Raw genomic sequence first — 26,664 nt, forward strand, 5'->3', positions numbered from 1 at the left:
ATTGTGACAAAACCCGGTATCACATAGATGTGGTGGGCTCCTACTTCTATGACAAAAAATCATGACAGAAAATGGGCTTTTCGTCCTGGGCAGGCCGGAGACACAGCTGCATGACATTCTTTGGGCGGTCCATGACGGAAAAAACCATGGTAGAAGCAAGGGAGAGGAAAATTTCGGGGAGTTCCCGGTTACGGTGGGAGGTCGGGGGCCAAGCGATGCGCGTTTCTCTCGTACATGTACGCGCGTGTGTGCGAGGCGTTGGCTCTAACTGAACCCGAGCGAGGCATTGGGCTCTAACTGAACCCGAATGATTGGACTGCAGGCTACCGTTACTGAACCCGAGCGATCGATCGATGGATGTTAACTCAACCCGATCGAGTGATTCCTTCGCTACTGCTGCTAACTGAAGCCGATCGATTGGATGAACAGTGAGCGTTGCGGGGGGAGGGGTGGTGGATGAACAGTGAGCGGTGGCGTTGCCTCTGGATGAACAGGACCCCCTGGTGTGGAGGGCTGGATGAACAGTAGACGGTGGAGGGGTGCCCGTGGAGGGGTGGTTGAAGAGGACCCCGTGGTGTGGAGGGCTGGATGAACAGTAGCCGGTGGAGTAGCACGCGGTGGAGGCTGGATGAACAGGAGCCCGTGGAGGCTAGATGTCACACCCTAGCTAGTCCATGCATTAGAGTGTGCATCATGTTTACTTTCATCAGAAACTTGAAATGGGAAAGGCAGAACCCCCAGCACTCCTCCTGAAATCAACTAGGGTTTACTAAAAATAATTTCAATGAACCTGAAATGCCCTTCTAAAATGTTCACCCTCTTTGCCTTGGGTTAGAACCTCTGGCAAAATAGGTGCACAATTTTCTAGGTCAACAAAGGTCACTGGATTAAATCATATGTATGTTGCCTTTGGACATTTAAATGCTAATAAATAATTTAAATGTTCAAATAATTCTGGAAGTACATGTTTTCTGTTGGGAATAATCTAAACAGAGGCCACATTTATTTTCAGGATTTTTGGAAACGTTTTAGTATTTTATCTAAAGCTAAACAGTTGCAATTTAATAGAAAACAGAAACAAAAATCAAAAAAAGAGAGAAGAAAGCCCACCTGGGCCTTACCTGTGCTGGCCCAGCCACCTGGCTCGGCCCAGCCTGCTGGCGCTGCCTGTCATCGTCCTCCTCGCGCCAGAAGGACGCGGAGCGCGTGGCCGGCGCCTGCGGCCACACGCCGGCCACCTCCTGCTTCCGCCGACGCCCGGGAGACGCCCTGAAGTGCCACGCGACCCCCACGTCTCCCTCTCGCACTCGCTCACTCTCCCCCTCGTCTCCCTCTCTCACTCCCGCGACGGCCAAGCGCGTACCTCGCCGCCGATCGCCGTAGTCGCCACCACAGGCACCCCCTCGCCTCTCCGACGAGCCCATTAGCTCCGCCTCGACTCCCTCGTCCTCCCCACCGAGCCACGCATCGCCGGAGGCCCTGCATCACCGCCCTCGCCCTCGTCTTCATCCTCAGGCACCCGAGCCCGCTGACCCCCTCTCCGACTCCGCTGTGAGCTTCTCTTCTTTTCCCCCTAGTTCCCGTGCTCGATTACGCCTCGTAGCCACCGCTCCCTCCGAGCCCGAGCGCTCCTCGCCGCCGGCCATGTCGCCGTCGTGGCTACGGCCGTGTAAGCACGCGTCCGAGCGCCTTACCATGCTCAGCACAGCACCAGGAACCCGTAGCCACCCCAGTTTCCCCCTCCTGTGCACCGTAGCGTCGATTCCGACCTCGCCCGAACTCCGGCCGCCGCCACGAGCTCGATTCCGGCGAGCTCGCTCCACCCCAGCTCCTCCCACCTGCCCCACTAGATGCGCACGAGCCCCAGCTACGCGTAGCACGTCTCCGCCGTCGATTTGGTCAACGGAGGACCAAATCCGAAGCCCTCCGCCGTCTCGGGCCTCGCCGGCGTCGAGCCGCCGGCGAGTTGACCCAGTTTGACCCTGGGTGGGCCCAGGAAGACCCCCCCTGAGTCTATGACAGGTGGGGCCGGTCGGCTAACTAAATTAGGATTAGTCTTAATTAATTTTAATTAAATCAGTCACTGACATGTGGGCCCAGGCCCCACTGATAAATAATTAGTGTTAATCTAATTTTGCTAATTAGCTGAGAGGCTGACAGAAGGGGCCCACCAGTCAGGTTTGACCTGGGCTGGCGCCTTTGACCTGCTGACGTCACCCTGACGCGTTGCTGACGCAGTAATTGATTTTCTGGATTTATTTTTATACAGGAAATTCCAGAAAATATTTCAAACTTCAAAAAATCATAGAAATTCAACCATAGCTCCAAATGAGACAAATTATATATGAAAAATTATCAGAAAAATTCAATCTATCCATCTGTAATGGTTTCATGCATGACAAAACAAGTTTACCTTGCTGTTTAGGCAGGATAAGGTAATGCACTATAAATGCCATGTTTAATGAGCTAATATTTGAATCCTTGATTCAAATGAGTTCATCCCTTTCTACTTTATCCTGCATTAGGCCAAGACACAATCATATTGCCATGTCATAGCATGCATCATATTGTTGCATATTATCGTGTGTTGATTGTGTTCCGATGTGTTCTCCGTGGTAGGTTCTGCCTCCGAGGATATTCACGAATATCCAACTGAAGGGCAGTATCCCGCTACCACTCCATCAGGCAAGCAACCATTGATCATTCCGATACAACCCATGTTCTCGCTCCTGCTCTTGTTTACTGCATTAAGACATCGCGATTCAAACTGCTGTGTGCTACGGTAGTTGAACCCTTATCCTCTGCATGACCTGTCATTGCCACAGTAACTAGATGAAACCCACTAGCATGTGTACGGGTTGTTTGAGCCATGTTTTGTGATTCCTACCTTGCTATGCCTGCTATGCTTAGAGTTGTGTCAGGTCTGGCTCATCTAGGTGATGGGCTAGAGTGAAATGCTTATGTCGGTAATGTGAGGGATGTGTTGAACATGTTTTGGTAAAGGTATCGATGAGAGGCCATGTAGGAGTACATGGTGGGTTGTTTCATTGAGGCCGTCCCTAAGAACTGAGATCTGTATGTGTGATTTAAGATGCAGTTACTACCGTACATTGGGCCCGAAACCAATGGACCCCCTCGGCTTCTTAATCACCCTAGTACTCTGTCCAGGAGTTGCAATTAGTTTCTGGTGTTTGTAGGTTATGTGTTGGCGGCCGTGCGTAGCGCTGACCTAGGGGTGGGCTATGTTGCGGTAGATACACCGTGGCACGGTGTACCGAGTCACCCGTTTGGTGTCTCGGGAACCCTGTTCACATCGTTCGGGGCCGTATGTGGAAACCTCGGCCGGACTCCCTGCGGATGGAACCTGGATAGGCGATAAACCTGGACTAGGGGCTTAAGTGTTTAGGTAGGCCGTGGCCGACACCCTCACTGGGCTTCCGCTTGAAGGTTGCCGAGTACATGTCATGTAAGCGGCGGTAAGTGGTGAAAGTGTGTATGACGAAGTACACCCCTGCAGGGTATAAAACTATTCGAATAGCCGCGTCCGCGGTAAAGGACTACTTGATTGCCTATACAGTTCATAGACAAGTTAATGAATACTACTAAAAGACTCAAGATAAGTGTGAGTATCGAGGATGGCCCTCTTGTAGGATGATGAGGGAGGATCCCCGGTGGTGTATTGTGTTGGTGAGTAGTGGACTCGTGTGCGAAAACTATTTTATTGGTGAAGATCCGTAGGATAGCTTAGCCAAGAGTCAAAGCTGGCTTGCTGCATCAACCCCACCACCTTCTTGAGAATAAGCATGTATAGTAGGTTCTGATGTAAGACTTGCTGAGTACCTTTGTACTCATGTTTGCTTATTTATTGTTTTCAGACGACAACACTGCCCCCTCCGATGGGTTTTATGTAGACCTTGACGTCGACGAGTGACTAGCCACCCAGGTGGTGATCCCGGCCATGGAGGGCCCTATGTAGATAGACAGGCTTCGAGAAGCCTTCTTTCCTTCTAGAGTCTGTACTCAGACTAGTTGCTTCCGCATGTGCTTGTATGTTTGTATGATTGAGTGTCGGGTCATGTGACCCCTATCTGTATGAACATGTTATGTATGGCTCTCTGAAGCCTTTAAATAAAGTACTTGAGTTGTAGAGTTTTGTTGTGATGCCATGTTGTATGTACTCATATCGGGCATATTGTGTGTATGATTGAAATGCTTGGTATGAGTGGGATCCGACAATCTAGTTGTTTATCCTTGGCAGCCTTTCTTATGGGGAAATGTAGTCTAGTGTTCCACGAGCCATAGTAGTCCGCTACAGCCCGGTTCACCGGAGTCCTGCTAGCCCAGCACTACTGTTCAGGACACTTGACTGGCCGGCATGTGTTTCACTTCGTCCCTATGTCTGTCCCCTTGGGGAAATGTCACACGGTGACTTCCGGAGTCCTGCCTAGCCTGCTACAGCCCGGGGTTCCCCGGAGTCCTGTTAGCCCATTGCTACAGCCCGGAATCACGCGTTGATGACCGACATGTTTGATGTGATTCATGTATGCCTGTCTCCATAGGTTTGTGCCGCTTTGGGTTCATGACTAGCCATGTCGGCCCGGGTTCTCTGTCATGTGGATGCTAGCGACACTATCATATACGTGAGCCAAAAGGCGCAAACGGTCCCGGGCGGTGGTAAGGCGACACCCGTGGGATACCGTGCGTGAGGCCACAAAGTGATATGAGGTGTTACCGGCTAGATCGATGTGACTTGGAATCGGGGTCCTGACAGCGTTGGTATCAGAGCCGGACTGCCTGTAGGTTCGTTGAGCCAAACTGGTCGATGTCGAGTCAAGAAATGCTTTAGTTATATGTAGGGGAATTGATTGTGGAAGGGAAACGTAAGGTTCTTTTACTTCTTTACCTATGCCTCTGATCTGAGTCATTCTCTCCTTATTCAACGTGGGCTAAGGACTAGGCTCTCTTCTTCTATCAGGTTCACGTGTTACTAATCCGTAGTAGCTTATAGGATTATTGTTACGAGTTCCAGTCCAGTTTCTACTATTCTTAGTATGTTGCTATTTGAATCAGAACCTTGATATGATCTTGTTGAGCGTTATTGTGAACTGTTGTGGATGTCTCAAATCTTTTTCTGGGCATTTACAGCCGTTATGCTGTCCAATTTTCCCTAGAAATTCTAATGTCTTTGCCTTGTGGTTGTGCTTTCAGATGGCCAACCGTCCTCAAAACCAAGTGGTTCGCCTGACCAGGTGCCTCGACGTGCCCGGTCATACTGCTATGTTAGTCCGAGTCATGATCGAGACAGGATACCGTTGGTATCCCGAATACACTGTCGAGGAGCAGTTCCGCGATTTTAATCAAAGCCAATATCTCTGCACCGTCAGGATATTTCCTTCTTATCCTGGATCTACTGAGCCCCTTCACTGTTCCTATGGACTCGGGGTTACTGTTGAGATGGCTGTGCAGGATGCTGCCTATTCCATGATGACCATTCTACGAGTCCGGACTGGCCTGCTTCGGAACACCGATTTCCGTTACATGCCAGCTTCACTTCCGGGAGCGCAAGGGTATCTTCAGGCTATCTATGCTGACTCCACTCAGGAGGACTCACTAACTCGTACAACTGCCGAGTTGCTCGAAGATAAGGACCGAGAGAATCGGGCCTTGAGGCTGGAGCTTTTCAATACACGTGCTGATCATTGGGCCACATTGACTCGGTTTGCACCTGCGGTGCAAGCTGGATGTATGGATACAAGGGATCTGTATCCTGTGAGATCAGCTCTGCCAGACACGGTGGATTGGCGTGATGTGGGAGGCATCACCCCACCCCGTGGTCCCCGCAGGCCACCGTTCGTTGGTCCAAGACCTCATCCTAGCCCTTTTGGTCCACAGGCTCCTCAGGACTGTCTGTTTCCGGATGGTCATGTTGAACTTCCATGTTACGGAGGTGAGTTCTATGAGAACTACTACGGAGCTGTCTGAGTTAGTAGTAGTACCACTAGTATTGTAGTAGTTGTATTTCCACTGTCCTGCGTGACTTGTGGAATACGACTTAGTAAGTAGTCAATTCCGGAGGTGTAGACAAATAATGTATAGGAGCCTGGAATGCCTCCGATGAGATGTAATGTCTTCCATCATAGTTGTACTGTAGCCTGGGCTTGTACTAACCTATGTATGATGTGTATGACCGTTGGTATATATATGGCAATTTTATATTACCATGTCATGCGGATGAACATCTCTGCATTCCGTGTTATCCATTACATTCTGCACTTCCTTGCTAAGTTTGAGCCATCCTTGTCTAAATCGTTGTCTTGTTTTCTCCTAGGATGGTCAACACTCGCAGCAACCCTGCTGCCCCGGAGCAGGGGGAAGCCAGTGCAGCTAGGGGTGAAAATCTGCCTCACCCGCCTTCTCTGGCCGAAGTGATGCTAGAGGCGGAAAGAAACAAGCGTGAGACTAACCGCCTGCTAGAGCGGATTGAGCAGAACACTTCACGCCACCCACGAAATGACTTGGTGTCAATCAATGACTTTATCAAGTTGTACCCACCAAAGTTCAACCATTCCGTCGAGCCCCTCGACGCGGATGACTGGCTTCGCAGCATCACCCACAAGCTACGTTCTGCCAACGTGGCCGAAGCCGACAAGGTTACTTATGCTGCCTATCACCTCGAAGGCCCTGCTAGCCTTTGGTGGGAAAACTTCGAAGCTATGCGCCCGGTCGGCCAAATCACTACTTGGGCTGAATTCAGTGAGGCTTTCCGTGAGCATCACATTCCGGAAGGTCTCATGGATCGCAAGAGGGAGGAGTTCTGTAACTTCACCCAAGGAAGACTGACTGTGGATGCTTACAGTCGTGAATTTGGGAATCTGGCACGCTATGCTCCCGAAGAGGTATCTACTGACGCCAAGAAGCAAGCAAGGTTCCGCAAGGGACTTAGCCCTAAGCTTCGCCGCGATCTCCGTCTGCACGAGTGCACATCTTTTCAGAAGTTGGTAAATAAAGCCATCAGTGCTGAGACAGGCCAGACTGACTATGACGCTTCACGCAAGCACTCCCGTGATTTTGGCTCTTCATCCGGCTCTGGGGCTCAGAAGCGCCGGGTGTGGATTCCAAGCACGGCACTACCACCCAGGTTCATTCCGAGGCTTTCCTTTGAGGCGCCTCGTCCCAACCAGCAATTTGCACCGCCCAAGCCCTATGGTGGCCCCGCTGCTAATGCTGCTCCACGCCCCAATGTGGTGACATGCTTCAAGTGTGGAGAGCCGGGTCACTATAGTCGAGAGTGTCCCCAGAACAACCCCAATCAAGCTGGAAAGTCCGTTGGCCGTGGTAAGCCCGCGGGGAAGACTTTCTACGCCAAGCCGGCCACCACTGCCCGTGGCCATGTCAACTATGTTTCAGCCGAGGAGGCTCATGAGGATCCTAACGTCGTCCTTGGTACGCTCCTTGTTAACTGCCATCCGGCATCTGTTCTTTTCGATACTGGAGCATCTCATTCATTCATATCCGAGAACTATGCTCGATTGCATAACACAACATTCTGTGACATGCCCACTTCCATGGTAATTCAAACTCCGGGTTCCAAATGGCAAACTTCTAGAGTAAGCCATGGGAACGAAATTCTTGTCGATAGACTTGTCTTCCTTGCATCCTTGATAGCTCTCAAGTCCACGGACATAAACATCATCTTGGGTATGGACTGGATGTCAGCTCATTACGCTAAGATTGATTGTGCCACTAGAACCGTTCAACTTACTCACCCCTCGGGCAAGACAGTTAATGTTTTAACTCGAGTGGCCAAGCACCAACTTTACTCCCTAAATGCCAACCCCCTTCCAGACCTTGAGGATGTTCCGGTAGTCCGAGATTTTCCGGATGTCTTTCCAGAAGAACTACCAGGTGTTCCACCTGACAGGGATGTCGAGTTTGTGATAGATCTTGTTCCAGGAACCGTTCCAATTTCTAGAAGACCCTACAAGATGGCACCCTTAGAACTAGCCGAGCTTAAGAACCAACTCGATGAGTCCTTGAAAAAGGGTTTCATCCGTCCTAGTTCCTCTCCTTGGGCTTGCCCCGTCCTCTTCGTCAAGAAGAAGGATGGAACGGATCGAATGGTTGTGGATTACCGACCGGTCAATTTGGTCACCATCAAGAACAAATACCCGCTTCCCAGGATCAACGATCTGTATGATCAGCTCGCTGGATCCTCAATCTTCTCCAAGATGGATTTGAGGTTGGGCTACCATCAAATCAAAATCAGAAATGGGGACATTCCCAAAACGGCCTTTGTTACTCGTTATGGCCTATACGAGTACACCGTCATGTCCTTCGGTTTAACCAATGCCCCGGCTACCTTCTCTCGGTTAATGAACTCGGTCCTCATGGAGTACTTGGACAAATTCGTCGTAGTATACCTCTATGACATACTCATCTACTCCAAGAATGAAGAGGATCATGCCGAACATCTAAGGCTGGTATTGATGAAACTTCGAGAGCATCGCCTTTACGCCAAGTTCTCCAAGTGTGAATTTTGGTTGCCAGAAGTGACCTATCTAGGCCATGTAATCTCTGGTAAGGGTATTGCCGTCAATCCCGAGCGATTTCAAGCCGTCCTTGATTGGACTCCACCTGAAACGGTCAAGCAAGTTCGGAGTTTCCTTGGCCTAGCAAGCTATTGCCGCCGCTTCGTCGAGAATTTCTCCAAGGTTGCTAAACCTCTAACTGAACTCCTCAAGAAAGATAAAAAGTTCGAGTGGACTCCACAGTGCGAGATCAGTTTTCAGGAACTGAAAAGACGTCTGACATCTGCCCCCGTACTGGTACCACCAGACTCCTCCAAGTACTTTATTATCTATTGCGACGCCTCGCGACAAGGACTAGGTTGCATACTCATGCAAGATCGTCAGGTAATTGCCTATGCCTCATGGCAATTACACCCGCATGAGGAAAATTATCCTACACATGATCTAGAGCTTGCAGCTGTAGTCCATGCACTTAAAACCTGGCGACATTACCTTCTCGGTAATCGTTGCGAGATCTTCACCGATCACCAAAGTTTAAAATATATCTTCACCCAACCAGATTTGAATCTCAGGCAAAGACGTTGGGTCGAGTTGATCTCGGATTACGACTTAGGAATAACTTACACCCCAGGCAAAGCCAATGTCATGGCTGATGCACTAAGCCGTAAGTCCTATTGTAACAACCTGATGTTACAACAAAGTCAACCACTTCTCCATGAGGAATTTCGTAAACTTAATCTTCACATTGTTCCTCGAGGATTCCTTTCCACCCTGGTGGCGAAACCTACCCTTGCGGATCAGATTATCAAGGCACAGAAGGTAGATCCGGGAATCTCCCGTATTAAGAGAAACATTAAGAAAGGAGTCGCGAATTGTTTCTCCATTGATGATCAAGGTGTTGTATACTTTGGGAATCGCCTAGTGGTTCCAAAGGCGCGAAACCTGAGGCAACTGATCCTCAAGGAAGCTCATGAATCCCCTTTCACCATTCATCCCGGTAGTACCAAAATGTATCAAGACCTACGCCAGAGGTTTTGGTGGACTAGGATGAAGAGAGAAATTGCTCAATACATTGCTAATTGCGACGTTTGTCATCGGGTTAAAGCAGAGCATCAACGGCCTGCTGGCACCCTTCAACCTTTGACTATTCCTGGATGGAAATGGGATAAAATCAGTATGGATTTCATCACTGGGTTTCCCAGTACCAAGAGAGGGAATAATGCCATCTTCGTCGTGATCGACCGACTTTCCAAAGTAGCCCATTTCCTACCTGTTCGTGAGTGTATCACCGCTAGCCAGCTAGCCGAGTTATACATCTCCCGAATAGTGTCTCTTCATGGTGTTCCATTGGAAATTAACTCAGTCCGTGGGAGTCTCTTCACCTCTCGATTTTGGGAAAGTTTCCAAAATGCTATGGGAACTCGTCTCTCTTTTAGCACCGCCTTTCATCCTCAATCAAGCGGTCAAGTAGAACGAGTCAATCAAATTCTGGAAGATATGCTCCGAGCCTCTGTCATCTCATTCGGAATGAGTTGGGAGAAATGCCTCCCATTCGCGGAGTTTGCCTATAACAATAGTTATCAAGCCAGCTTAGGCAAGGCTCCTTTCGAAGTTCTCTGTGGACGGAAATGTCGAACGCCTCTTAACTGGTCAGAAACCGGGGAAAGACAACTCTTTGGCCCGGATATGATTCAGGAAGCAGAAGAGAAGGTTCGCGTTATTCGTGAGAAATTGAAAACAGCCCAATCTCGTCAAAAGAGTCAATATGATCGTAAACATAAGCCTATGACTTATGAAGTCGATGAGAAGGCCTACCTTCGGGTTACTCCGTTAAGGGGAACCCATCGTTTCGGTATCAAAGGCAAATTGGCCCCTCGTTACATTGGACCCTTTCACATTCTTGCCAAACGAGGAGAAGTTGCCTACCAATTGTAACTACCTCCGCATCTTTCCAGAGTTCACAATGTCTTCCACGTTTCACAACTCAGGCGTTGCTTCGCGGATCCTATCCGCGGGGTGGACCACGAAACGCTTGATCTATAAGATAACCTCTCTTATCGGGAATATCCCGTTCGTATCCTTGATCAAGCCGAGCGTACCACTCGACGTCATAACATCAAGTTTCTCAAGGTTCAATGGTCACATCATTCCGAGGAAGAAGCCACTTGGGAAAGGGAGGATCGTCTTCGACTCGAGTACCCCACCTTCTTTCCAGAGGATCCTAAATCTCGGGACGAGATTCTTTTGAGTGGGGGTGAGTTGTCACACCCTAGCTAGTCCATGCATTAGAGTGTGCATCATGTTTACTTTCATCAGAAACTTGAAATGGGAAAGGCAGAACCCCCAGCACCCCTCCTGAAATCAACTAGGGTTTACTAAAAATAATTTCAATGAACCTGAAATGCCCTTCTAAAATGTTCACCCTCTTTGCCTTGGGTTAGAACCTCTGGCAAAATAGGTGCACAATTTTCTAGGTCAACAAAGGTCACTGGATTAAATCATATGTATGTTGCCTTTGGACATTTAAATGCTAATAAATAATTTAAATCTTCAAATAATTCTGGAAGTACATGTTTTCTGTTGGAAATAATCTAAACAGAGGCCACATTTATTTTCAGGATTTTTGGAAACGTTTTAGTATTTTATCTAAAGCTAAACAGTTGCAATTTAATAGAAAACAGAAACAAAAATCAAAAAAAAGAGAGAAGAAAGCCCACCTGGGCCTTACCTGTGCTGGCCCAGCCACCTGGCTCGGCCCAGCCTGCTGGCGCTGCCAGTCGTCGTCCTCCTCGCGCCAGAAGGACGTGGAGCGCGTGGCCGGCGCCCGCGGCCACACGCCGGCCACCTCCTGCTTCGCCGACGCCCGGGCGACGCCCTGAAGTGCCACGCGACCCCCACGTCTCCCTCTCGCACTCGCCCACTCTCCCCCTCGTCTCCCTCTCTCACTCCCGCGATGGCCGAGCGCGTACCTCGCCGCCGATCACCGTAGTCGCCACCACAGGCACCCCTCGCCTCTCCGACGAGCCCATTAGCTCCGCCTCGACTCCCTCGTCCTCCCCACCGAGCCACACATCGCCGGAGGCCCTGCATCACCGCCCTCGCCCTCGTCTTCAACCTCGGGCACCCGAGCCATCTCCGGTCGAATTCGCCGCCGCCAGAACCTCCCCGAGCCCGCTGACCCCCTCTCCGACTCCGCTGTGAGCTTCTCTTCTTTTCCCCCTAGTTCCCGTGCTCGATTATGCCTCGTAGCCACCGCTCCCTCCGAGCCCGAGCGCTCCTCGCCGCCGGCCATGTCGCCGTCGTGGCTACGGCCGTGTAAGCACGCGTCTGAGCGCCTCGCCGTGCTCAGCACAGCACCAGGAACCCGTAGCCACCCTAGTTTCCCCCCTCCCGTGCACCGTAGCGTCGATTCCGACCTCGCCCGAACTCTGGCCGCCGCCACGAGCTCGATTCCGGCGAGCTCGCTCCACCCCAGCTCCTCCCACCTGCCCCACTAGATGCGCACGAGCCCCAGCTACGTGTAGCACGTCTCCGCCATCGATTTGGTCACCGGAGGACCAAATCCGAAGCCCTCTGCCGTATCGGGCCTCGCCGGCGTCGAGCCGCCGGCGAGTTGACCCAGTTTGACCCTGGGTGGGCCCAGGAAGACCCCCCTGAGTCTATGACAGGTGGGGCCGGTCGGCTAACTAAATTAGGATTAGTCTTAATTAATTTTAATTAAATCAGTCACTGACATGTGGGCCCAGGCCCCACTGATAAATAATTAGTGTTAATCTAATTTTGCTAATTAGCTAAGAGGCTGACAGAAGGGGCCCACCAGTCAGGTTTGACCTGGGCTGGCGCCTTTGACCTGCTGACGTCACCCTGACGCGTTGCTGACGCAGTAATTGATTTTCTGGATTTATTTTTATACAGGAAATTCCAGAAAATATTTCAAACTTCAAAAAATCATAGAAATTCAACCATAGCTCCAAATGAGACAAATTATATATGAAAAATTATCAGAAAAATTCAATCTATCCATCTGTAATGGTTTCATGCATGAAAAAACAAGTTTACCTTGCTGTTTAGGCAGGATAAGGTAATGCACTATAAATGCCATGTTTAATGAGCTAATATTTGAATCCTTGATTCAAATGAGTTCATCCCTTTCTACTTTAGCCTGCATTAGGCCAAGACACAATCATATTGCCATGTCATAGCATGCATCATATTGTTGCATATTGTCGTGTGTTGATTGTGTTCCGATGTGTTCTCCGTGGTAGGTTCTGCCTCCGAGGATATTCACGAATATCCAACTATAGGTGGGTTGTTTCATTGAGGCCGTCCCTAAGAACTGAGATCTGTATGTGTGATTTAAGATGCAGTTACTACCGTACATTGGGCCCGAAACCAATGGACCCCCTCGGCTTCTTAATCACCCTAGTACTCTGTCCAGGAGTTGCAATTAGTTTCTGGTGTTTGTAGGTTATGTGTTGGAGGCCGTGCGTAGCGCTGACCTAGGGGTGGGCTATGTTGCGGTAGATACACCGTGGCACGGTGTACCGAGTCACCCGTTTGGTGTCTCGGGAACCCTGTTCACATCGTTCGGGGCCGTATGTGGAAACCTCGGCCGGACTCCCTGCGGATGGAACCTGGATAGGCGATAAACCTGGACTAGGGGCTTAGGTGTTTAGGTAGGCCGTGGCCGACACCCTCGCTGGGCTTCCGCTTGAAGGTTGCCGAGTACATGTCGTGTAAGCGGCGGTAAGTGGTGAAAGCGTGTATGACGAAGTACACCCCTGCAGGGTATAAAACTATTCGAATAGCCGCGTCCGCGGTAAAGGACTACTTGATTGCCTATACAGTTCATAGACAAGTTAATGAATACTACTAAAAGACTCAAGATAAGTGTGAGTATCGAGGATGGCCCTCTTGTAGGATGATGAGGGAGGATCCCCGGTGGTGTATTGTGTTGGTGAGTAGTGGACTCGTGTGCGAAAACTATTTTATTGGTGAAGATCCGTAGGATAGCTTAGCCAAGAGTCAAAGCTGGCTTGCTGCATCAACCCCACCACCTTCTTGAGAATAAGCATGTATAGTAGGTTCTGATGTAAGACTTGCTGAGTACCTTTGTACTCATGTTTGCTTATTTATTGTTTTCAGACGACAACACTGCCCCCTCCGATGGGTTTTATGTAGACCTTGACGTCGACGAGTGACTAGCCACCCAGGTGGTGATCCCGGCCATGGAGGGCCCTATGTAGATAGACAGGCTTCGAGAAGCCTTCTTTCCTTCTAGAGTCTGTACTCAGACTAGTTGCTTCCGCATGTGCTTGTATGTTTGTATGATTGAGTGTCGGGTCATGTGACCCCTATCTGTATGAACATGTTATGTATGGCTCTCTGAAGCCTTTAAATAAAGTACTTGAGTTGTAGAGTTTTGTTGTGATGCCATGTTGTATGTACTCATATCGGGCATATTGTGTGTATGATTGAAATGCTTGGTATGAGTGGGATCCGACAATCTAGTTGTTTATCCTTGGCAGCCTTTCTTATGGGGAAATGTAGTCTAGTGTTCCTCGAGCCATAGTAGTCCGCTACAGCCCGGTTCACCGGAGTCCTGCTAGCCCAGCACTACTATTCAGGACACTTGACTGGCCGGCATGTGTTTCACTTCGTCCCTATGTCTGTCCCCTCGGGGAAATGTCACACGGTGACTTCCGGAGTCCTGCCTAGCCTGCTACAGCCCGGGGTTCCCCGGAGTCCTGTTAGCCTAGTGCTACAGCCTGGAATCACTCGTTGATGACCGACATGTTCGATGTGATTCATGTATGCCTGTCTCCATAGGTTTGTGCCGCTTTGGGTTCATGACTAGCCATGTCGGCCCAGGTTCTCTGTCATGTGGATGCTAGCGACACTATCATATACGTGAGCCAAAAGGCGCAAACGGTCCCGGGCCGTGGTAAGGCGACACCCGTGGGATACCGTGCGTGAGGCCGCAAAGTGATATGAGGTGTTACCGGCTAGATCGATGTGACTTGGAATCTGGGTCCTGACACTAGAGGAGGTCGACGGTAGCCCGTGGAGGCTGGAGGAGGTCAACGGTGGAGATGAACAGTATCTCGTGGAGTCCCGTTTTGCGGTACGCCACACCCCTCCTGATGAACAGGACCCCCGTTTCAACCGTAGCGCTCCAACACAAGTCCGTTTCGTCCGTTTTGAGGTACGCCACACCCCTCCCGATCAACAGGACCCCCGTTTCGGCCGTAGGAGGTCTGTTTCCTCCGTTTTCTGGTACGCCACACCCCTCCCGATCAACAGGACCCCCATTTCGACCGTAGGTGGTCCGTTTCCTCCGTTTTGCGGTACGCCACACCCCTCCCGATCAACAGGACCCCCGTTTCGACTGTAGGAGGTCTCTTTCCTTCGTTCTGCGGTACGCCAGGCCTCATTTCCATCGCCTGTTCCGTCCAAGCCCTCCCGATGAACACGACCATGTTGGAAATATGCCCTAGAGGCAATAATAATTGATAATTATTATATTTCCTTGTTCATGATAATCGTTTATTATCCATGCTATAATTGTATTGATAGGAAACTCAGATACATGTGTGGATACATAGACAACACCATGTCCCTAGTAAGCCTCTAGTTGACTAGCTCGTTGATCAATAGATGGTTATGGTTTCTTGACCATGGACATTGGATGTCGTTGATAACGGGATCACATCATTAGGAGAATGATGTGATGGACAAGACCCAATCCTAAGCATAGCACAAGATCGTGTAGTTCGTATGCTAAAGCTTTTCTAATGTCAAGTATCATTTCCTTAGACCATGAGATTGTGCAACTCCCGGATACCGTAGGAGTGCTTTGGGTGTGCCAAACGTCACAACGTAACAGGGTGACTATAAAGGTGCACTACGGGTATCTCCGAAAGTGTCTGTTGGGTTGGCATGAATCGAGACTGGGATTTGTCACTCCGTGTGACGGAGAGGTATCTCTGAGCCCACTCGGTAGGACATCATCATAATGTGCACAATGTGATCAAGGAGTTGATCACGGGATGATGTGTTACAGAACGAGTAAAGAGACTTTCCGGTAACGAGATTGAACAAGGTATCGGGATACCGACGATCGAATCTCGGGCAAGTATCGTACCCATGGACAAAGGGAATTGCATACGGGATTGATTAAGTCCTTGACATCGTGGTTCATCCAATGAGATCATCGTGGAACATGTGGGAGCCAACATGGGTATCCAGATCCCGCTGTTGGTTATTGACCGGAGAACGTCTCGGTCATGTCTGCATGGTTCCCGAACCCGTAGGGTCTACACACTTAAGGTTCGATGACGCTAGGGTTATAAAGGAAGTTTGTATGTGGTTACCGAATGTTATTAGGAGTCCTGGATGAGATCCTGGACGTCACGAGGAGTTCCGGAATGGTCCGGAGGTAAAGATTTGTATATAGGAAGTCCTATTTCGGCCATCGGGACAAGTTTCGGGGTCATCGGTATTGCACCGGGACCACCGGAAGGGTCCCGGGGGCCCACCGGGTGGGGCCACCTATCCCGGAGGGTCCCATGGGCTGAAGTGGGAAGGGATCCAGCCCAAAGTGGTCTAGGGCGCCACTTTCCCCTAGGGCCCATGCGCCTAGTGTGGGGGAAACCCTAAAGGAAGAGTCCCACAAGGGGAAGGCACCCCTAGCTGCCTTGGGGGGGAGGGAATCCTCCCTTGGCCGCCGCCCCCCTAGGAGATTGGATCTCCTAGGGCCGGCGCCCCCCCTTGCCCCCCCTATATATAGTGGGGAGATGGAGGACTTCTTACCTTTTGCCTTTGGTGCAGCCCTCCCCCTCTCCCAAGTCCTTCTCCTCTCCCGTTGTGATTGGCGAAGCTCTGCAGGATTGCCACGCTCCTCCACCACCACCACGCCGTTGTGCTGCTGCTGGATGGAGTCTTCCTCAACCTCTCCCTCTCTCCTTGCTGGATCAAGGCATGGGAGACGTCACCGGGCTGTACGTGTGTTGAACGCGGAGGTGCCGTCCGTTCGGCACTAGGATCTCCGGTGATTTGGATCACGACGAGTACGACTCCATCAACCCCGTTCACTTGAACGCTTCTGCTTAGCAATCTACAAGGGTGTGTAGATGCACTCTCCTTCCCCTCGTTGCTGGTTTCTCCATAGATAGATCTTGGTGACACGTAGGAAAATTTTGAATTTCTGCTACGTTCCCCAACAGTGGCATCATGAGCTAGGTCTATGCGTAGTTTCTATGCACGAGTAGAACACAAAGTAGTTGTGGGCGTTGATTTTGTTCAATATGCTTGCCGTTACTAGTCTTATCTTGATTCGGCGGCATCGTGGGATGAAGCGGCCCGGACCGACCTTACACGTACTCTTACGTGAGACTGGTTCCACCGACTGACATGCACTAGTTGCATAAGGTGGCTAGCGGGTGTCTGTCTCTCCCACTTTAGTCGGATCGGATTCGATGAAAAGGGCCCTTATGAAGGGTAAATAGCAATTGGCATATCATGTTGTGGTCTTTGCGTAGGTAAGAAACGTTCTTGCTAGAAACCCATAGCAGCCACGTAAAACATGCAAACAACAATTAGAGGACGTCTAACTTGTTTTTGCAGGGTATGCCATGTGATGTGATATGGCCAAAAGGATGTGATGAATGATATATGTGATGTATGAGATTGATCATGTTCTTGTAATAGGAATCACGACTTGCATGTCGATGAGTATGACAACCGGCAGGAGCCATAGGAGTTGTCTTTATTTATTTATGACCTGCGTGTCAACATAAATGCCATGTAATTACTTTACTTTATTGCTAACCGTTAGCTGTAGTAGTAGAAGTAATAGTTGGCGAGACAACTTCATAAAGACACGATGATGGAGATCATGATGATGGAGATCATGGTGTCATGCCGGTGACGATGATGATCATGGAGCCCCGAAGATGGAGATCTAGAGGAGCAAAGTGATGATGGCCATATCATGTCACTATTTGATTGCATGTGATGTTTATCATGTTTATACATCTTATTTGCTTAGAACGACGATAGTAAATAAGATGATCCCTCATTAAATTTCAAGAAAGTGTTCCCCCTAACTGTGCACCGTTGCGACAGTTCGTTGTTTCGAAGCACCACGTGATGATCGGGTGTGATAGATTCTAACGTTCACATACAACGGGTGTAAGACAGATTTACACACGCAAAACACTTAGGTTGACTTGACGAGCCTAGCATGTGTATAGACATGGCCTCGGAACACAAGAGACCGAAAGGTCGAGCATGAGTCGTATGGTAGATACGATCAACATGAAGATGTTCACCGATGTTGACTAGTCCGTCTCACGTGATGATCGGACACGGCCTAGTTGACTCGGATCATGTAATCACTTAGATGACTAGAGGGATGTCTATCTGAGTGGGAGTTCATAAGATGAACTTAATTATCCTGAACATAGTCAAAAGGTCTTCGCAAATTATGTCATAGCTCGCGCTTTAGTTCTACTGTTTAGATATGTTCCTAGAGAAATTTAGTTGAAAGTTGATAGTAGCAATTATGCGGACTAGGTCCGTAAACTGAGGATTGTCCTCATTGCTTCATAGAAGGCTTATGTCCTTAATGCACCGCTCAGTGTGCTGAACCTCGAACGTTGTCTGTGGATGTTGCGAACATCTGACATACACATTTTTATAACTACGTGATAGTTCAGTTAAACGGTTTAGAGTTGAGGCACCGAAGACGTTTTGAAACGTCACGAAACATATGAGATGTTTCGAGGGCTGAAATTGGGATTTCAGGCTCGTGCCCACGTCAAGAGGTATAAGACCTCCGACGATTTTCTTAGCCTACAAACTAAGGGAGAAAAGCTCAATTGTTGAGCTTGTGCTCAGATTATCTGAGTACAACAATCATTTGAATCGAGTGGGAGTTGATCTTCCAGATGAGAAAGTGATGTTTCTCCGAAGTCATTACCACCAAGCTGCTAGAGCTTTGTGATGAACTATAATATATCAGGGACATATATGATGATCCTTGAGATATTCGCGATGTTTGACACCGCGAAAGTAGAAATCAAGAAGGAGCATCAATTGTTGATCGTTGGTGAAACCACTAGTTTCAAGAAGGGCAAGGGCACGAAGGGATACTTCATGAAACGGCAATTCAGCTGCTACTCTAGTGAAGAAGCCCAAGGTTGAACCCAAACCTGAGACTAAGTGCTTCTGTAATAAGGGGAACAGCCACTGGAGCAGAATTACCCTAGATACTTGGTAGATGAGAAGCCTGGCAAGGTCGATAGAAGTATATTGGATATACATTGTGTTGATGTGTACTTTACTAGTACTCCTAGTAGCACCAGGGTATTAGATACCGGTTCGGTTACTAAGTGTTAGTAACTCAAAATAAAAGCTACGGAATAAACGGAGACTAGCTAAAGGTGAGCTGACGATATGTGTTGGAAGTGTTTCCAGGGTTGATATGATCAAGCATCGCACGCTCCCTCTACCATCGAGATTGGTATTAAAACCTAAATAATTGTTATTTGGTGTTTGCGTTGAGCATAGACATGATTGGATTATGTCTATCGCAATATGGTTATTCATTTAAAGAGAATAATGGTTACTCTGTTTATTTGAATAATACCTTCAATGGTCTTATGCCTAAAATGAATGGTTTATTGAATCTCGGTCGTAGTGATACACATGTTCATGCCAAAAGATATAGGATAGTAATGATAGTACCACCTACTTGTGGCACTTCCACTTAAGTCATATCGGTATAAAACGCATGAAGAAGCTCCATGTTGATGGATCTTTGGGCTCACTCATTTTTGAAAAGTTTGAGACATGCGAACCATGTTTGTTGGTAGATATGCATGAAGTAACTCTATACAGATGGACCGTTTGGACTCACTTGATTTTGAATCACTTGAGACATGCAAATCATACCACATGGGCAAGATGACTGAAAGCCTCGTTTTCAGTAAAATGGAACTAGAAAGCAACTTGTTGGAAGTAATACATTTTGATGTGTGCAATCCAATGAGTGCTGAGGCGTGTAGTGGATATCATTATGTTCTTACTTCACAGATGATTTGAGTAGATGTTGAGTATATTTACTTGATGAATCACGAGTCTGAATTATTGAAAGGTTCAAGTAATTTCAGGGTGAAGTTGAAAGATCGTCGTGACAAGAGGATAAAAGATCTATGATATGATCATAGAGATGAATATCTGAATTACGAGTTTGGCACAAAATTAAGACATTGTGAAAATTGTTTCACAACTAATACAGCCTGGAACACCATAGTGTGATGGTGTGTCCGAACATCATAACAGCACCCCATTGGATATGATGCATACCATGATGTCTCTTATTGAATTACCACAATAGTTTATGGGTTAGGCATTAGAGACAACCACATTCACTTTAAAAGGGGCACCACGTAATTCCGATGAGATGACACCGTATGAACTATGGTTTAGGCAAACCTAAGCTGTCATTTCTTAAAAGTTTGGGGCTGCGACACTTATGTGAAAAAGTTTCAGGCTGATAAGCTCGAACCCAAAGCGGATAAATGCATCTTCATAGGACACCCAAAACAGTTGGGTATACCTCCTGTCTCAGATCCGAAAGCAATAAGGGATTGTTTCTAGAATCGGGTCCTTTCTCGAGGAAAAAGTTTATCTTGAAAGAATTGAGTGGGAGGATGGTGGAGACTTGATGAGGTTATTGAACCGTCTCTTCAACTAGTGTGTGGCAGGGCACAGGAGTTGTTCCTGTGGCACCTACACCAATTGAAGTGGAAGCTTATGATAGTGATCATGAAACTTCAGATCAAGTCACTACCAAACCTCGTGGGATGACAAGGATGCGTACTACTTCAGAGTGGTACGTAATCCTGTCTTGGAAGTCATGTTGCTAGACAACAATGAACCTACGAGCTATGGAGAAGCGATGGTGGGCCTGGATTCCAAAATGGCTCGAGGCCATATAATCCGAGAGAGGATCCATATATAAAACAAAGTGTAGACTTTGGGAGAACTACTTGATGGTCGTAAGGCTGTTAGGTACATATGGATTTTAAAAGGAAGACGGACAATGATGGTAGGTATCACCATTAAGAAAGCTCAACTTGTCGTTAAGAAGTTTCCGACAAGTTCAAGGAGTTGACTACGATGAGACTTTCTGACTCGTAGCGATGCTAAGAGTTTGTTGGAATTATATTAGCAGGTACTGCATTATTTATGAAATCTTGCAGATAGGATGTCAAAAATATTGTTTCCTCGTGATTTTCTTGAGGAAAGGTTGTATGTGATACAACCAAAAGGTTTTAACAATCCTGAAAGATGCTAACAAGTATGCAAAGCTCTAGCAATCCTTCTAAGGACTGGAGTAAGCATCTCGGAGTTGGAATGTATGCTTTGATAAGATGATCAAAGTTTTGGGTGTATACAAAGTTTATGAGAAACTTGTATTTCCAAAGAAGTGAGTGGGAGCACTATAGAATTTCTGATAAATATATGTTGACATATTGTTGATCAGAAATGACATAGAATTTCTGGAAAGCATATAGGGTTATTTGGAAAGTGTTTTTCAATGGAAAGCCTGGATTAAGCTACTTGAACATTGAGCATCAAGATCTATAAGGATAGATCAAAACTCTTAATGGTACTTTCAAATGAGCACATACCTTGACATGATCTTGAAGGTGTTCAAGATGGATCAGTCAAAGAAGGAGTTCTTGCCTGAGTTGTAAGGTATGAAGTTAAGACTTAAAGCTCGACCACGGCAGAATAAAGAGGAAGGACGAAGGTCGTCCCCTATGCTTTTATTATAGGCTCTCTACAGTATGCTATGCTGTGTACCGCACTTGAAGTGTGCTTTGCCATGAGTCAGTCAAGGGGTACAAGAGTGATCCAAGAATGGATCACAGGATAGCGGTCAAAATTATCCTCAGAGGAATAAGGATATGTTTCTCGGTAATGGAGGTGATAAAGAGTTCGACGTAAAGAGTTACGTCAATGCAAGCTTAACACCTATCCGGATAGCTCTGAGTAGAGATACCGGATACATATAATGGAGCAACAATTTAGAATAGCTCCAAGTAGAACAGTTATTTGAAATGGCTCCAAATATAGCGTAGTAGCTGCATCTACAAGATGACATAGAGATTTGCGAAGTACATACGGATCTGAAAGATTCAGACCCGTTGACTATAACATCTCTCACAAGCATAACATGATCAAACCCGGAACTCATCGAGTGTTAATCACATGGTAATGTGAACTAGATTATTGACTCTAGTAAACTCTTCGGGTGTTAGTCACATGGGGATGTGACCTTGAGTGTTAATCACATGGCGATGTGAACTAGATTATTGACTCTAGTGCAAGTGGGAGACTGTTGGAAATATGCCCTAGAGGCAATAATAAATTGATTATTATTATATTTCCTTGTTCATGATAATCGTTTATTATCCATGCTATAATTGTATTGATAGGAAACTAAGATACATGTGTGGATACATAGACAACACCATGTCCCTAGTAAGCCTCTAGTTGACTAGCTCGTTGATCAATAGATGGTTACGGTTTCCTGACCATGGACATTGGATGTCGTTGATAACGGGATCACATCATTAGGAGAATGATGTGATGGACAAGACCCAATCCTAAGCATAGCACAAGATCGTGTAGTTCGTATGCTAAAGCTTTTCTAATGTCAAGTATCATTTCCTTAGACCATGAGATTGTGCAACTCCCGGATACCGTAGGAGTGCTTTGGGTGTGCCAAACGTCACAACGTAACTGGGTGACTATAAAGGTGCACTACGGGTATCTCCGAAAGTGTCTGTTGGGTTGGCACGAATCGAGACTGGGATTTGTCACTCCGTGTGACGGAGAGGTATCTCTGGGCCCACTCGGTAGGACATCATCATAATGTGCACAATGTGATCAAGGAGTTGATCACGGGATGATGTGTTACAGAACGAGTAAAGAGACTTGCCGGTAACGAGATTGAACAAGGTATCGGGATACCGGCGATCGAATCTCGGGCAAGTATCGTACCGATGGACAAAGGGAATTGCATACGGGATTGATTAAGTCCTTGACATCGTGGTTCATCCGATGAGATCATCGTGGAACATGTGGGAGCCAACATGGGTATCCAGATCCCGCTGTTGGTTATTGACCGGAGAACGTCTCGGTCATGTCTACATGGTTCCCGAACCCGTAGGGTCTACACACTTAAGGTTCGATGACGCTAGGGTTATAAAGGAAGTTTGTATGTGGTTACCGAATGTTGTTCGGAGTCCCGGATGAGATCCCAGACGTCACGAGGAGTTCCGGAATGGTCTGGAGGTAAAGATTTGTATATAGGAAGTCCTATTTCGGCCATCGGGACAAGTTTCGGGGTCATCGGTATTGTACCGGGACCACCGGAAGGGTCCCGGGGGCCCACCGGGTGGGGCCACCTATCCCGGAGGGTCCCATGGGCTGAAGTGGGAAGGGATCCAGCCCAAAGTGGGCTGGGGCACCACTTTCCCCTAGGGCCCATGCGCCTAGTGTGGGGGAAACCCTAAAGGAAGAGTCCCACAAGGGGAAGGCACCCCTAGGTGCCTTGAGGGGGAAGGAATCCTCCCTTGGCCGCCGCCCCCCCTTGGCCCCCCCTATATATAGTGGGGAGATGGAGGACTTCTTACCTTTTGCCTTTGGTGCAGCCCTCCCCCTCTCCCAAGTCCTTCTCCTCTCCCGTGGTGATTGGCGAAGCTCTGCAGGATTGCCACGCTCCTCCACCACCACCACGCCGTTGTGCTGCTGCTGGATGGAGTCTTCCTCAACCTCTCCCTCTCTCCTTGCTGGATCAAGGCATGGGAGATGTCACCGGGCTGTACGTGTGTTGAACGTGGAGGTGCCGTCCGTTCGGCACTAGGATCTCCGGTGATTTGGATCACGACGAGTACGACTCCATCAACCCCGTTCACTTGAACGCTTCCGCTTAGCGATCTACAAGGGTATGTAGATGCACTCTCCTTCCCCTCGTTGCTGGTTTCTCCATAGATAGATCTTGGTGACACGTAGGAAAATTTTGAATTTCTGCTACGTTCCCCAACAGACCACGCATTCCGTTCCAACCTAGCCAGTTGGCTCCCACGCGTTCCGTTGCCTCCCAATGAACACGACGCATTCCGTTGCCTCCCGATGAACACGACGCATTCCATTGCCTCCCGATGAACACGACGCATTCCGTTGCCTCCCCATGAACACGACGCATTCCGTTGCCTCCCCATGAACACGACGACGATGTTGTTTCTCCGTTCCGACCTAGCCATGTACACGAGCCCTGGCCGTACGTATGCACGAGTAGGCGTTCGAGACCCTGCTCGTATGTACACATACGTGGCCGTATTTTCTTTCTCGCACCCTGGCCGCTGTACGTACGTGTACATGCTACGTGCGCGCCTCTACTAGGACACATGCGCGCCTCTACTACGACACGTGCGCGCCTCTACATCGACCAGTATGTACGTACACGTTCGCGACCAAAATGACAACGCTACGTACCCGTCGACCAGGTGGGTCCCGACTGTCAGGCACTTCCTTGCCTGCGAAGACGTAGCTGGTGGGTCCCAGCAGTCAGGGGGCGAATCGTTGTTTTTTCCCGGACGGACTTCCTTGCGTGCGAAGATGTAGCTGGTGGGTCCCAGCAGTCAGGGGCAAACGTTTTTTCGCAAAATACGGTGGCCCGTCCGGTGGGTCCCCGCTGTCAGGTGGAGGAATAATTATTTTGCACGTAATAACGAGGCACTTCCTTGTTGCGGCCGTGGACCCAGCTGTTAGCCTCTCCATGTACAGTCCACGTCCGATGGAAGCCGTTCCTTGACCACGTTGACCACGCCGCACCGAGAGCACCAGGGCGGTGGACGACGGCGAGGCCTGGGAAGGGGACGATGTGGAGCCGGGGAAGACACGACAGTGGATGCACACGCGGAGAGGAGTACGAGGGTTCACTGGTTCGGCTGCGCTGCCGTCGCCGCAGAATAACAGGGGGTGTGTGTGAGTGGAGGGATGGCCTGGCCAGCGGTGGGGGTAGTAGGGGGCGGTGAGGCCTCCGCGGCAGCACATTCGGCCACGGGAGGCAGGAGCAGGCGGCACGACCGGCGCTGCTTTGGGCGGCTGGAGCAAGAAGACCAGAGGTTGAAGAAGCACGACGGCCTTTGGATGGACATCGTACGGTCACTGCAGCTAGAATCGTTTATATTGACTAAGTTGACAAAGTTGGTACGTCAACTTAGTAGGCCCACATGTCAGCTTCTGAAACGGTGTGCCTAGATGTTAGGGGGAGGAATCATTTTTTGGGCGGGTAAAGCTAGAATATCTGAGATTGTAGAAGAAGCACGGCATCCGTTGGATGGACATCCAACGGCCACTGCTGCTAGAACCGTGTGTTGACTATAAGTTGACAAAGCCTTGCATACATGTCAACTCTGTTTTTTAGGGGACGCATCAACTTAGTAAGGCCAGAAGTGTGTGGCAGAGAACTTATAGCCCATTTGAGATTTGTAAAAATGTGTAGCCCATTTTTGAATTCTAATGGAATTTACTACAGCCAATTTACAGTTTGTTAAAAGTACAGCCCATTTCAACCAACCGTTCAAAACAGAATTCAATAAAATTTCCCAAATTTTGATGGGATCCAAATTATTTTTATCCCAAAATTTCTAGTCAGATTAAATACAATTTCAATATAAATTTATATTACGTAAAAATCCAACGAAACATTACGCTCGCAACAATTAATGAAATTGAAATTTTCAATATCCAAAAATAATATTTTATAAAGTAATCACGTGTTTGGTGCAATTTTTTATAGTTACTGCCCAGTTTTTATAATTACATCCCATTGATTATTTATTAAAGCCCATTTTCTTGTTAAGCCTAATGCATCCCTCCTAGGAAAGATTTACAGCCCAGCAGGGCGGAGAATAACAACTTGACCTTGCCTGGGTATTCCTAAAAAAAGTATAGCTCCGCTAGCCATTTTCAGCTTGAAAAAAAATTATATCTGGGCTGGATATCTGGCCTGGGCTAGACGGGCCACAGCCCGCCCAGTTAATATCTGCAGCGATATTTTCGTTGTTGTTCAGATGAGAAAAATTAATATCTCGGCTAAATATCGAAAAACTCTGCAGTGCTCACACCACAAAAACACAAATACTGCTCGAGCTGCTTGGTCCCAGCTGTCGGCCGCTTCTTGTGCAATTCTCTCATTTATTGACTACTCCCTCCTTTCCAGTTTATAAGGCTCGATTCAAAAATCTCACCAACCAAGGTAGATGATGAGTGGTAGAATATTTTTTGTAGTTCGCAAAAGCACCCAATTAATGCTCTTCTTTTCCTCAAAAAATTATGTTTAAGAATGCATTTATTCCAATGCATGCATAAAGTGCATGCATTGGTCAGTTTTCTCTTAATACTTGCATGCAATGATTTAATGCACCTTGAAATCTGAACATGTGATGGGGAACAACCAAATTGAGCCTTATAAAATGGAAAAACTAAAATTTTGAGATAAGCCCTATAAACCAGAAAGGAGGGAGTACTACATAGGTTGACAATGGTGTGGGACCGTGATGTCAGGAAACCAGGAGGAAGGAAAATAAATTATAGTTATATATAATAAGGAGGCACTTGCATACGTGAGGCTATGGACCTGGTGGGTCCCCATTGTCATCCTCTCCGAGTAAAGTCATCTCCTCGCACGCGCGCGCTTTCCTCCCGAAATAGTTAGTGCCACCCACCCCGCTTCCCGGTGTAGGCGATTGCTCCGCCTTCAAACGACACAAGTGCCATCCGTCCATCCATCTGCCGCCCACATTAATGATACGTGGTTGCCGAGGCGGCTACTCCGGCGCCACACATCCGTCCCTCCGCCCGCCCACCATTGCTATATAAAATGCTGCGCCGGCCATAGCCGCAGTCATCCGCATCCGTTCCCTTTCTCCTGCCCACCATGGCTTCCTCGCGCTCCAGCGCTCTTCGAGACGGGCGGACGACGGACCACAAGGAGATGGCAGCCATTGTTGCCGACCGGCTGGCCGGCAGGCAGCAGGAGGACGACGAC

Source organism: Triticum urartu, chromosome 3A (genome assembly GCF_056163025.1).
Source record: "Triticum urartu cultivar PI428250 chromosome 3A, HENAU_Tu73, whole genome shotgun sequence".
NCBI lineage: Eukaryota > Viridiplantae > Streptophyta > Magnoliopsida > Poales > Poaceae > Triticum > Triticum urartu.